Source organism: Salvelinus fontinalis, chromosome 7, assembly GCF_029448725.1.
Source record: "Salvelinus fontinalis isolate EN_2023a chromosome 7, ASM2944872v1, whole genome shotgun sequence".
Classification (NCBI taxonomy): domain Eukaryota; kingdom Metazoa; phylum Chordata; class Actinopteri; order Salmoniformes; family Salmonidae; genus Salvelinus; species Salvelinus fontinalis.
This window is the reverse complement of record NC_074671.1, coordinates 67,820,421-67,833,477: the sequence shown is the minus strand read 5'-3', so window position 1 is coordinate 67,833,477 and position 13,057 is coordinate 67,820,421. Positions and strand designations below refer to the sequence as shown.

The 13,057-nt window shown below is 44.7% G+C and overlaps 1 pseudogene; it reads left to right on the top strand.

The window, feature by feature from the left end:
* Positions 1-12,783, top strand: part of LOC129860024 (Krueppel-like factor 12) — a 16,136-nt pseudogene extending 3,353 nt beyond the window's left edge.
* Positions 12,784-13,057: the final 274 nt, after the last annotated feature.

The following is a 13,057-nucleotide window of genomic DNA, read 5'->3' as shown; positions in this document are numbered from 1 at the left end:
CAGAGATGGGACGGGCTGTAACCAGAGTGGGTCAGGACTGACTACAGAGATGACAGGCTGTAACCAGAGTGGGTCAGGACTGACTACAGAGATGGGACGGGCTGTAACCAGAGTGGGTCAGGACTGACTACAGAGATGGGACGGGCTGTAACCAGAGTGGGTCAGGACTGACTACAGAGATGGGACGGGCTGTAACCAGAGTGGGTCAGGACTGACTACAGAGATGGGACGGGCTGTAACCAGAGTGGGTCAGGACTGACTACAGAGATGGGACGGGCTGTTACCAGAGTGGGTCAGGACTGACTACAGAGATGGGACAGGTTGTAACCAGAGTGGGTCAGGACTGACTACAGAGATGGGACGGGCTGTAACCAGAGTGGGTCAGGACTGACTACAGAGATGGGACGGGCTGTAACCAGAGTGGGTCAGGACTGACTACAGAGATGGGACGGGCTGTAACCAGAGTGGGTCAGGACTGACTACAGAGATGGGACGGGCTGTAACCAGAGTGGGTCAGGACTGACTACAGAGATGGGACGTAGCCGTCCATTCCACAGGGCTCCATCTAGTGGCAGAAGAAGAGACTGTTAGAAAATAATGAAAATGCATTGAACCAGTCGAGATACGACCAATAGGAGCCAGCAACACAGTTCATTGAACCAGTCGAGATACGACCAATTGGAGACAGCAACACAGTTCATTGAACCAGTCTAGATACGACCAATTGGAGACAGCATCACAGTTCATTGAACCAGTCGAGATACGACCAATAGGAGACAGCATCACAGTTCATTGAACCAGTCTAGATACGACCAATAGGAGACAGCAACACAGATCATTGAACCAGTCGAGAAACGACCAATAGGAGACAGCAACACAGATCATTGAACCAGTCGAGATACGTCCAATAGGAGACAGCAACACAGTCCATTGAACCAGTCGAGATACGACCAATAGGAGACAGCAACACAGATCATTGAACCAGTCTAGATACGACCAATAGGAGAGAGCAACACAGATCATTGAACCAGTCTAGATACGTCCAATAGGAGACAGCAACACAGATCATTGAACCAGTCGAGATACGACCAATAGGAGACAGCAACACAGTTCATTGAACCAGTCTAGATACGACCAATAGGAGACAGCAACACAGTTCATTGAACCAGTCTAGATACGTCCAATAGGAGACAGAAACACAGTTCATTGAACCAGTCTAGATACGACCAATAGGAGACAGCAACACAGTCCATTGAACCAGTCGAGATACGACCAATAGGAGACAGCAACACAGTCCATTGAACCAGTCTAGATACGTCCAATAGGAGACAGCAACACAGTCCATTGAACCAGTCGAGATACGACCAATAGGAGACAGCAACACAGTTCATTGAACCAGTCGAGATACGTCCAATAGGAGACGGCAACACAGTTTATTGAACCAGTCTAGATACGACCAATAGGAGACAGCAACACAGTCCATTGAACCAGTCTAGATACGACCAATAGGAGACAGCAACACAGTTCATTGAACCAGTCTAGATACGACCAATAGGAGACAGCAACACAGTTCATTGAACCAGTCGAGATACGACCAATAGGAGACAGCAACACAGTTCATTGAACCAGTCTAGATACGTCCAATAGGAGACAGCAACACAGTTCATTGAACCAGTCTAGATACGACCAATAGGAGACAGCGACACAGTTCATTGAACCAGTCTAGATACGACCAATAGGAGACAGCGACACAGTTCATTGAACCAGTCGAGATACGTCCAATAGGAGACAGCAACACAGATCATTGAACCAGTCTAGATACGTCCAATAGGAGACAGCGACACAGTCCATTGAACCAGTCTAGATACGACCAATAGGAGACAGCAACACAGTTCATTGAACCAGTCGAGATACGTCCAATAGGAGACAGGAACACAGTTTATTGAACCAGTCTAGATACGTCCAATAGGAGACAGGAACACAGATCATTGAACCAGTCGAGATACGACCAATAGGAGACAGCATCACAGTTCATTGAACCAGTCTAGATACGACCAATAGGAGACAGCGACACAGTTCATTGAACCAGTCTAGATACGACCAATAGGAGACAGCGACACAGTTCATTGAACCAGTCGAGATACGTCCAATAGGAGACAGCATCACAGATCATTGAACCAGTCGAGATACGTCCAATAAGAGACAGCATCACAGTTCATTGAACCAGTCGAGATACGTCCAATAGGAGACAGCATCACAGTTCATTGAACCAGTCGAGATACGACCAATAGGAGACAGCATCACAGTTCATTGAACCAGTCTAGATACGACCAATAGGAGACAGCATCACAGTTCATTGAACCAGTCGAGATACGACCAATAGGAGACAGCAACACAGTTTATTGAACCAGTCGAGATACGACCAATAGGAGACAGCATCACAGTTCATTGAACCAGTCGAGATACGTCCAATAGGAGACGGCAACACAGTTTATTGAACCAGTCTAGATACGTCCAATAGGAGACAGCAACACAGATCATTGAACCAGTCTAGATACGACCAATAGGAGACAGAAACACAGTTCATTGAACCAGTCTAGATACGACCAATAGGAGACAGCAACACAGATCATTGAACCAGTCGAGATACGACCAATAGGAGACAGAAACACAGTTCATTGAACCAGTCGAGATACGACCAATAGGAGACAGAAACACAGTTCATTGAACCAGTCGAGATACGACCAATAGGAGACAGCATCACAGTTCATTGAACCAGTCGAGATACGTCCAATAGGAGACGGCAACACAGTTTATTGAACCAGTCGAGATACGACCAATAGGAGACAGCAACACAGTTCATTGAACCAGTCGAGATACGACCAATAGGAGACAGCAACACAGTTCATTGAACCAGTCTAGATACGTCCAATAGGAGACAGCATCACAGTTCATTGAACCAGTCGAGATACGACCAATAGGAGACAGCAACACAGTTTATTGAACCAGTCGAGATACGACCAATAGGAGACAGCAACACAGTTCATTGAACCAGTCTAGATACGTCCAATAGGAGACAGCATCACAGTTCATTGAACCAGTCGAGATACGACCAATAGGAGACAGCAACACAGTTTATTGAACCAGTCTAGATACGTCCAATAGGAGACAGGAACACAGATCATTGAACCAGTCGAGATACGTCCAATAGGAGACAGCAACACAGATCATTGAACCAGTCTAGATACGTCCAATAGGAGACAGCGACACAGTCCATTGAACCAGTCTAGATACGACCAATAGGAGACAGCAACACAGTTCATTGAACCAGTCTAGATACGTCCAATAGGAGACAGAAACACAGTTCATTGAACCAGTCTAGATACGACCAATAGGAGACAGCAACACAGATCATTGAACCAGTCGAGATACGACCAATAGGAGACAGAAACACAGTTCATTGAACCAGTCGAGATACGACCAATAGGAGACAGAAACACAGTTCATTGAACCAGTCGAGATACGACCAATAGGAGACAGCATCACAGTTCATTGAACCAGTCGAGATACGTCCAATAGGAGACGGCAACACAGTTTATTGAACCAGTCGAGATACGACCAATAGGAGACAGCAACACAGTTCATTGAACCAGTCGAGATACGACCAATAGGAGACAGCAACACAGTTCATTGAACCAGTCTAGATACGTCCAATAGGAGACAGCATCACAGTTCATTGAACCAGTCGAGATACGACCAATAGGAGACAGCAACACAGTTTATTGAACCAGTCGAGATACGACCAATAGGAGACAGCAACACAGTTCATTGAACCAGTCTAGATACGTCCAATAGGAGACAGCATCACAGTTCATTGAACCAGTCGAGATACGACCAATAGGAGACAGCAACACAGTTCATTGAACCAGTCTAGATACGACCAATAGGAGACAGCAACACAGTTCATTGAACCAGTCTAGATACGACCAATAGGAGACAGCAACACAGTCCATTGAACCAGTCTAGATACGACCAATAGGAGACAGCAACACAGTTCATTGAACCAGTCTAGATACGACCAATAGGAGACAGCAACACAGTTCATTGAACCAGTCGAGATACGACCAATAGGAGACAGCAACACAGTTCATTGAACCAGTCTAGATACGTCCAATAGGAGACAGCAACACAGTTCATTGAACCAATCTAGATACGACCAATAGGAGACAGCAACACAGTTCATTGAACCAGTCGAGATACGTCCAATAGGAGACAGGAACACAGTTTATTGAACCAGTCGAGATACGACCAATAGGAGACAGCAACACAGTTCATTGAACCAGTCGAGATACGACCAATAGGAGACAGCAACACAGTTCATTGAACCAGTCTAGATACGTCCAATAGGAGACAGCATCACAGTTCATTGAACCAGTCGAGATACGACCAATAGGAGACAGCAACACAGTTTATTGAACCAGTCGAGATACGACCAATATGAGACAGCAACACAGTTCATTGAACCAGTCTAGATACGTCCAATAGGAGACAGCATCACAGTTCATTGAACCAGTCGAGATACGACCAATAGGAGACAGCAACACAGTTTATTGAACCAGTCTAGATACGACCAATAGGAGACAGCAACACAGTTCATTGAACCAGTCGAGATACGACCAATAGGAGACAGCAACACAGTTCATTGAACCAGTCTAGATACGACCAATAGGAGACAGCAACACAGTTCATTGAACCAGTCTAGATACGTCCAATAGGAGACAGAAACACAGTTCATTGAACCAGTCTAGATACGACCAATAGGAGACAGCAACACAGTCCATTGAACCAGTCGAGATACGACCAATAGGAGACAGCAACACAGTCCATTGAACCAGTCTAGATACGTCCAATAGGAGACAGCAACACAGTCCATTGAACCAGTCGAGATACGACCAATAGGAGACAGCAACACAGTTCATTGAACCAGTCGAGATACGTCCAATAGGAGACGGCAACACAGTTTATTGAACCAGTCTAGATACGACCAATAGGAGACAGCAACACAGTCCATTGAACCAGTCTAGATACGACCAATAGGAGACAGCAACACAGTTCATTGAACCAGTCTAGATACGACCAATAGGAGACAGCAACACAGTTCATTGAACCAGTCGAGATACGACCAATAGGAGACAGCAACACAGTTCATTGAACCAGTCTAGATACGTCCAATAGGAGACAGCAACACAGTTCATTGAACCAGTCTAGATACGACCAATAGGAGACAGCGACACAGTTCATTGAACCAGTCTAGATACGACCAATAGGAGACAGCGACACAGTTCATTGAACCAGTCGAGATACGTCCAATAGGAGACAGCAACACAGATCATTGAACCAGTCTAGATACGTCCAATAGGAGACAGCGACACAGTCCATTGAACCAGTCTAGATACGACCAATAGGAGACAGCAACACAGTTCATTGAACCAGTCGAGATACGTCCAATAGGAGACAGGAACACAGTTTATTGAACCAGTCTAGATACGTCCAATAGGAGACAGGAACACAGATCATTGAACCAGTCGAGATACGACCAATAGGAGACAGCATCACAGTTCATTGAACCAGTCTAGATACGACCAATAGGAGACAGCGACACAGTTCATTGAACCAGTCTAGATACGACCAATAGGAGACAGCGACACAGTTCATTGAACCAGTCGAGATACGTCCAATAGGAGACAGCATCACAGATCATTGAACCAGTCGAGATACGTCCAATAAGAGACAGCATCACAGTTCATTGAACCAGTCGAGATACGTCCAATAGGAGACAGCATCACAGTTCATTGAACCAGTCGAGATACGACCAATAGGAGACAGCATCACAGTTCATTGAACCAGTCGAGATACGTCCAATAGGAGACAGCATCACAGTTCATTGAACCAGTCGAGATACGACCAATAGGAGACAGCAACACAGTTTATTGAACCAGTCGAGATACGACCAATAGGAGACAGCATCACAGTTCATTGAACCAGTCGAGATACGTCCAATAGGAGACGGCAACACAGTTTATTGAACCAGTCTAGATACGTCCAATAGGAGACAGCAACACAGATCATTGAACCAGTCTAGATACGACCAATAGGAGACAGAAACACAGTTCATTGAACCAGTCTAGATACGACCAATAGGAGACAGCAACACAGATCATTGAACCAGTCGAGATACGACCAATAGGAGACAGAAACACAGTTCATTGAACCAGTCGAGATACGACCAATAGGAGACAGAAACACAGTTCATTGAACCAGTCGAGATACGACCAATAGGAGACAGCATCACAGTTCATTGAACCAGTCGAGATACGTCCAATAGGAGACGGCAACACAGTTTATTGAACCAGTCGAGATACGACCAATAGGAGACAGCAACACAGTTCATTGAACCAGTCGAGATACGACCAATAGGAGACAGCAACACAGTTCATTGAACCAGTCTAGATACGTCCAATAGGAGACAGCATCACAGTTCATTGAACCAGTCGAGATACGACCAATAGGAGACAGCAACACAGTTTATTGAACCAGTCGAGATACGACCAATAGGAGACAGCAACACAGTTCATTGAACCAGTCTAGATACGTCCAATAGGAGACAGCATCACAGTTCATTGAACCAGTCGAGATACGACCAATAGGAGACAGCAACACAGTTTATTGAACCAGTCTAGATACGTCCAATAGGAGACAGGAACACAGATCATTGAACCAGTCGAGATACGTCCAATAGGAGACAGCAACACAGATCATTGAACCAGTCTAGATACGTCCAATAGGAGACAGCGACACAGTCCATTGAACCAGTCTAGATACGACCAATAGGAGACAGCAACACAGTTCATTGAACCAGTCTAGATACGTCCAATAGGAGACAGAAACACAGTTCATTGAACCAGTCTAGATACGACCAATAGGAGACAGCAACACAGATCATTGAACCAGTCGAGATACGACCAATAGGAGACAGAAACACAGTTCATTGAACCAGTCGAGATACGACCAATAGGAGACAGCAACACAGATCATTGAACCAGTCGAGATACGACCAATAGGAGACAGCAACACAGTTCATTGAACCAGTCTAGATACGACCAATAGGAGACGGCAACACAGTTTATTGAACCAGTCGAGATACGACCAATAGGAGACAGCAACACAGTTCATTGAACCAGTCGAGATACGACCAATAGGAGACAGCAACACAGTTCATTGAACCAGTCTAGATACGTCCAATAGGAGACAGCATCACAGTTCATTGAACCAGTCGAGATACGACCAATAGGAGACAGCAACACAGTTTATTGAACCAGTCGAGATACGACCAATAGGAGACAGCAACACAGTTCATTGAACCAGTCTAGATACGTCCAATAGGAGACAGCATCACAGTTCATTGAACCAGTCGAGATACGACCAATAGGAGAAAGCAACACAGTTCATTGAACCAGTCTAGATACGACCAATAGGAGACAGCAACACAGTTCATTGAACCAGTCTAGATACGACCAATAGGAGACAGCAACACAGTCCATTGAACCAGTCTAGATACGACCAATAGGAGACAGCAACACAGTTCATTGAACCAGTCGAGATACGACCAATAGGAGACAGCAACACAGTTCATTGAACCAGTCGAGATACGACCAATAGGAGACAGCAACACAGTTCATTGAACCAGTCTAGATACGTCCAATAGGAGACAGCAACACAGTTCATTGAACCAGTCTAGATACGACCAATAGGAGACAGCAACACAGTTCATTGAACCAGTCGAGATACGTCCAATAGGAGACAGGAACACAGTTTATTGAACCAGTCGAGATACGACCAATAGGAGACAGCAACACAGTTCATTGAACCAGTCGAGATACGACCAATAGGAGACAGCAACACAGTTCATTGAACCAGTCTAGATACGTCCAATAGGAGACAGCATCACAGTTCATTGAACCAGTCGAGATACGACCAATAGGAGACAGCAACACAGTTTATTGAACCAGTCGAGATACGACCAATATGAGACAGCAACACAGTTCATTGAACCAGTCTAGATACGTCCAATAGGAGACAGCATCACAGTTCATTGAACCAGTCGAGATACGACCAATAGGAGACAGCAACACAGTTTATTGAACCAGTCTAGATACGTCCAATAGGAGACAGGAACACAGATCATTGAACCAGTCGAGATACGTCCAATAGGAGACAGCAACACAGATCATTGAACCAGTCGAGATACGTCCAATAGGAGACAGCGACACAGTCCATTGAACCAGTCTAGATACGACCAATAGGAGACAGCAACACAGTTCATTGAACCAGTCTAGATACGTCCAATAGGAGACAGCAACACAGATCATTGAACCAGTCTAGATACGACCAATAGGAGACAGAAACACAGTTCATTGAACCAGTCTAGATACGACCAATAGGAGACAGCAACACAGATCATTGAACCAGTCGAGATACGACCAATAGGAGACAGAAACACAGTTCATTGAACCAGTCGAGATACGACCAATAGGAGACAGAAACACAGTTCATTGAACCAGTCGAGATACGACCAATAGGAGACAGCATCACAGTTCATTGAACCAGTCGAGATACGTCCAATAGGAGACGGCAACACAGTTTATTGAACCAGTCGAGATACGACCAATAGGAGACAGCAACACAGTTCATTGAACCAGTCGAGATACGACCAATAGGAGACAGCAACACAGTTCATTGAACCAGTCTAGATACGCCCAATAGGAGACAGCATCACAGTTCATTGAACCAGTCGAGATACGACCAATAGGAGACAGCAACACAGTTTATTGAACCAGTCGAGATACGACCAATAGGAGACAGCAACACAGTTCATTGAACCAGTCTAGATACGTCCAATAGGAGACAGCAACACAGTTCATTGAACCAGTCTAGATACGACCAATAGGAGACAGCAACACAGTTCATTGAACCAGTCGAGATACGTCCAATAGGAGACAGGAACACAGTTTATTGAACCAGTCTAGATACGTCCAATAGGAGACAGGAACACAGATCATTGAACCAGTCGAGATACGACCAATAGGAGACAGCATCACAGTTCATTGAACCAGTCTAGATACGACCAATAGGAGACAGCGACACAGTTCATTGAACCAGTCTAGATACGACCAATAGGAGACAGCGACACAGTTCATTGAACCAGTCGAGATACGTCCAATAGGAGACAGCAACACAGATCATTGAACCAGTCTAGATACGTCCAATAGGAGACAGCGACACAGTCCATTGAACCAGTCTAGATACGACCAATAGGAGACAGCAACACAGTTCATTGAACCAGTCTAGATACGTCCAATAGGAGACAGCAACACAGATCATTGAACCAGTCTAGATACGACCAATAGGAGACAGAAACACAGTTCATTGAACCAGTCTAGATACGACCAATAGGAGACAGCAACACAGATCATTGAACCAGTCGAGATACGACCAATAGGAGACAGCAACACAGTTCATTGAACCAGTCTAGATACGACCAATAGGAGACAGCAACACAGATCATTGAACCAGTCTAGATACGTCCAATAGGAGACAGCAACACAGTTCATTGAACCAGTCTAGATACGACCAATAGGAGACAGCAACACAGATCATTGAACCAGTCTAGATACGACCAATAGGAGACAGCAACACAGTTCATTGAACCAGTCTAGATACGACCAATAGGAGACAGCAACACAGTTCATTGAACCAGTCTAGATACGACCAATAGGAGACAGAAACACAGTTCATTGAACCAGTCGAGATACGACCAATAGGAGACAGCAACACAGTTCATTGAACCAGTCGAGATACGTCCAATAGGAGACAGCAACACAGTTCATTGAACCAGTCTAGATACGACCAATAGGAGACAGCAACACAGTTCATTGAACCAGTCTAGATACGTCCAATAGGAGACAGCAACACAGTTCATTGAACCAGTCTAGATACGTCCAATAGGAGACAGCAACACAGTTCATTGAACCAGTCGAGATACGACCAATAGGAGACAGCAACACAGTTCATTGAACCAGTCGAGATACGACCAATAGGAGACAGCAACACAGTTCATTGAACCAGTCTAGATACGTCCAATAGGAGACAGCAACACAGTTCATTGAACCAGTCGAGATACGACCAATAGGAGACAGAAACACAGTTCATTGAACCAGTCTAGATACGACCAATAGGAGACAGCAACACAGATCATTGAACCAGTCGAGATACGACCAATAGGAGACAGCAACACAGTTCATTGAACCAGTCTAGATACGACCAATAGGAGACAGCAACACAGTTCATTGAACCAGTCGAGATACGACCAATAGGAGACAGGAACACAGTTCATTGAACCAGTCTAGATACGACCAATAGGAGACAGGAACACAGTTCATTGAACCAGTCGAGATACGACCAATAGGAGACAGGAACACAGTTCATTGAACCAGTCGAGATACGTCCAATAGGAGACAGCAACACAGTTCATTGAACCAGTCTAGATACGACCAATAGGAGACAGCGACACAGTTCATTGAACCAGTCTAGATACGACCAATAGGAGACAGCAACACAGATCATTGAACCAGTCGAGATACGACCAATAGGAGACAGCAAACCAGTTCATTGAACCAGTCTAGATACGACCAATAGGAGACAGCAACACAGTTCATTGAACCAGTCGAGATACGACCAATAGGAGACAGGAACACAGTTCATTGAACCAGTCGAGATACGACCAATAGGAGACAGCAACACAGTTCATTGAACCAGTCTAGATACGACCAATAGGAGACGGCAACACAGTTCATTGAACCAGTCGAGATACGACCAATAGGAGACAGCAACACAGTTCATTGAACCAGTCTAGATACGACCAATAGGAGACAGCAACACAGTTCATTGAACCAGTCGAGATACGACCAATAGGAGACAGGAACACAGTTCATTGAACCAGTCTAGATACGACCAATAGGAGACAGCAACACAGATCATTGAACCAGTCGAGATACGACCAATAGGAGACAGAAACACAGTGCATTGAACCAGTCTAGATACGACCAATAGGAGACAGCAACACAGTTCATTGAACCAGTCTAGATACGACCAATAGGAGACAGAAACACAGTGCATTGAACCAGTCTAGATACGACCAATAGGAGACAGCAACACAGTTCATTGAACCAGTCTAGATACGACCAATAGGAGACAGCAACACAGATCATTGAAACTTGAAAACGGGATACAACGTGTTGTAATGATTGATTGATTGATTGATTGATTGATTGATTGATTGATTGATTGATTGTGTTGCAGCTCGATGTTGGCCGGAGGTATCCAGGGCATGAGAGTAGGTCATGTGACCAGGTCAGAGGTCAGGGGGCGTGGCCGTGGGTGTGTCCACAGGTGTGAGTTTTACGGCTGTTACAAGGAGTACACCAAGAGTTCCCACCTCAAGGCCCACAGACGCACACACACAGGTATGTCATACACACACACACACACACACACACACACACACACACACACACACACACACACACACACACACACACACACACACACACACACACACACACACACACACACCTGTAAAACATCACCTATCATACTACTATGACCCTGTAAAACAACACCTATCATACTACTATGACTGACCCTGTAAAACAACACCTATCATACTACTATGACCCTGTAAAACAACACCTATCATACTACTATGACTGACCCTGTAAAACAACACATTTCACTCTACTTATCCGGTGTATGTGACAGTAAAAACATAATCTATCTTCTCTGTTCCAGGTGAGAAGCCGTATAAGTGCACGTGGGACGGGTGCACGTGGCATTTTGGCCGTTCTGACGAGTTGACCCGTCATTACAGGAAACACACGGGGGTCAAGCCCTTCACGTGTGGCGACTGTCAACGCTCCTTTTCCCGCTCAGATCACCTGGCCCTGCACAGACGCAGACACACACTGATCTGAGGAGGGACGGACGGACGGACGGACGGACTGATCTTAGGAGGGATGGACAGACAGACACACAGAGCAGCAGATAGACACTGATCTGAGGAGGGATGGAGCCAGCCAGTTCATTCAACATGTTTAAAACAACGGATTGAAAGAACAAGTGTCCAAGTGCCAAAAGGCCCCCTAGTGGATATAAATATAATCTGATGCCCTCTAGTGGATATATATAGAATCTGCTGCCCCCTAGTGGATATAAATAGAATCTGTTGCCCCCTAGTGGATATATATAGAATCTGTTGCCCCCTAGTGGATATATATAGAATCTGCTGCCCTCTAGTGGATATATATAGAATCTGTTGCCCCCTAGTGGATATATATAGAATCTGCTGCCCCCTAGTGGATATAAATAGAATCTGTTGCCCCCTAGTGGATATATATATAATCTGCTGCCCCTAGTGGATATATATAGAATCTGCTGCCCTCTAGTGGATATAAAAAGAATCTGCTGCCCCCTAGTGGATACAAATATAATCTGCTGCCCCCTAGTGGATACAAATATAATCTGCTGCCCCCTGGTGGATATAAATATAATCTGCTGCCCCCTAGTGGATATAAATATAATATGCTGCCCCCTAGTGGATCTATGTCGAATGTATTTTATTCTGTTTTCCAGACAAATTAAACTGTGAATTAAATGTATACTAAAATACGTATGTGTCAAATGTTTAAATTATATTGATTTATTAATTTATTGTACTATAATCTCTGAACTACATTGAAGCAGATGATAGATATAGTTGAAGTCGGAGGTTTACATACACTTAGGATGAAGTCATTAAAACTCGTTTTTCAACCCACTCCACAAATTTCTTGTGAACAAACTATAGTTTTGGCAAGTTGGTTAGGACATCTACTTTGTGCATGACACAAGTAATTTTTCCAACAATTGTTTACAGACAGATTATTTCACTTATAATTCACTG